Consider the following 2,447-nt stretch of genomic DNA (forward strand, 5'->3'; position numbering starts at 1 on the left):
ATGGTGGATGAAATAACGGAGGGATTTGAGGACCTCCAGCTTAACCACCCTACCGGTGAAGGGGAGACTAGGCTGGGGTCTGCTCTGAAGACTCCATGCCTATGGCGGAAGGAGCTCATCAACCTTCCGAACTGGACGCCTCCGCCTCCTCCTCCTCCTCCTCCGGCAAGTCAAGGCACTCCGCCTCCTCCACCACCTCTTCCTCCGGCGAGTCAGGGCACTCCGCCTCTTCCACCGCCTCCTACTCCGGCGAGTGACGATCAGGGCACTCGACCGGCTCCTTCTCCAGCGCATGGCGGCACTCCGCCTCCTTCTCCGCCTGCGCCGACGCGCCCGAGCAGCCAGCCTCCTCCTTCTCCGCCTCGTTAGCAAGGGCGGAAGAGACCTGCCGCCGCTCCGGCTGCTCCGGCGCGTCGTAGTCCTTCTCCTCCGCCTCGTAAGCAAGTAAAGAAGACAACCGCTCTGTCTGCTCGGCTGGCATCTAGCAGTATAGCCAGAGGCGGGAGGACATACAGATTCGGTCCTTCTCTGAAGACTCCAGAAAAGTTACCATACGAGAGGACCCCGGAGGAGAACGCCGAGATCGCACGAACCGAAGTGGATGACTGGTTTCAAGGGTTGAAAGCAAAGAGACATCCACTTCCGGAGGAGAAGGTAGATCCGGTGAAAGCGAAGCGCACTCTGGCTGCCCTGACAAAACCACCCAAGTCTCCGCCGAAAGGAAACTATGAGCGCATTATTGGAAAGGAATTTGCCGAAGCGGAGCGGTCGGGAAATACTGTCAGTGATCAAAGGCTGAAAGAACGACGAGCTGGGAAACAAATTGCCCAGCTCGGCGAACAAGCGAAGCAATAGTGCCCCCGCTCAAGGTGCCTAGCCACAACATCGCTAATGATCCGAGGATGGTGCCCGGTTATAGCAATCTTGCAGATTACCTGCCCGACGATGTACATTATGAATCCATGGAGGTGCAGATACAAAGATACGAGTACGGGAAGCCTCTCATCAAAGATGAAAGATCTCTATCAACGATGATGCGAAGATTGCATGATTGGTACGTGAAAATCTGTAGAGACTCTGGGGAGAGGAGTACCTTTTATGTGAAAGTTAAAAAGGAGCATGACCTCGTTGGAATTGAACTGTTGCCTGTTCCATTTGAGGAGTTCTATCAGTTTTTCAATCAATTGGCCCTCGATAAAACAACGGTCGCCTACTACTGTCTGTAAGTAGTACTACTTCTGTCATTAAGTCTCTCTATATAGCTCAGCTCTTTCATTGCATGTATTTATAATCATCCTCACTATATTATGCAGATTGAAGATCGCCGAATTGAAGAAAAGACAAGTCGGTGATATTGGGTTCATTAACACATATCTCATAGATGCAACTCAGGTTAAATTTCATGTCGCAGCTACCGAGGCCAACTTGCTACGATCGTTGGTAATAAATGAAAACAAAGATATAATACTCTTTCCTTACAACTTCAAGTGAGTGTTACTGTCTTGTGCGTATTCGGTTTCCCTTATATATTAGTCAAGGTTATAGTAATGTAATTGATGACTTATGCATGCGTGTGCAGTTTCCACTATATTCTCCTAGAGATTAAGCTTGAGCAGGGACTAGTAACCGTCTTAGACTCAAGACGAAAAGATCCCCAGGACTATGCAGACATGACTCAAATACTCGAGAAGTAAGTTAAATCAATCATTATCCACCATATCAGCAACTTTGTTCATTTCCTGATATATCAAGTAATTGTTTTCTTTGTCCGGTAGGGTTTGGAGAAAATTCACCAGAAAAGCTTCGGGACTGCCGAAGGAGCTGCAATTTAGACACCCGAAAGTAAGTACTATAGTAGCATGTTCCGCGCATCTACTAGTCATTCAAGCGCTAGTTTCATCAATACCATTTGACATTCTTACTTATCAATTTGATTGACCTCTATTTCTTGTAAAGTGGTTGTGGCAGGAACAAGGGAATGATTTATGTGGATACTATGTTTGCGAGTCCATCTGCCACACGACCTGTGAGCGGGGCTACACTGACGAACAATATGAAGTACATAAATAACAACATTCACAATTTTATTTTATTACCATCATTTGTGTTGAGTTTCATTCATTCATTCATATATATATATATATATATGTGTGTGTGTGTGTGTGTGTGTGTGTGTGTGTGTGTGTGTATTGACCCCCTTCTTTAAATTAGATATTTCGGAAGCGGGATGAACTCCTAGCAACAGCTCGCATGCGAGCAATTCAAGAGGAATTGGCGGCATTCTTTCTTGACCACGTGATCCCTGAAGACGGAGAATACTATGTGGACCCTGAGTCCGTATGATTATATTTGTAAGAGATAATTATTGTATATATGTAGCCGGTAGTGTCGGATAGATATACGAGAACTTGTTGTTCGACCAATCTCTCGGAGAAGGAGAGGTGGTC

The sequence above is a fragment of the Triticum aestivum genome, chromosome 2A (assembly GCF_018294505.1).
Source record: "Triticum aestivum cultivar Chinese Spring chromosome 2A, IWGSC CS RefSeq v2.1, whole genome shotgun sequence".
NCBI classification, from domain to species: Eukaryota; Viridiplantae; Streptophyta; class Magnoliopsida; order Poales; family Poaceae; genus Triticum; species Triticum aestivum.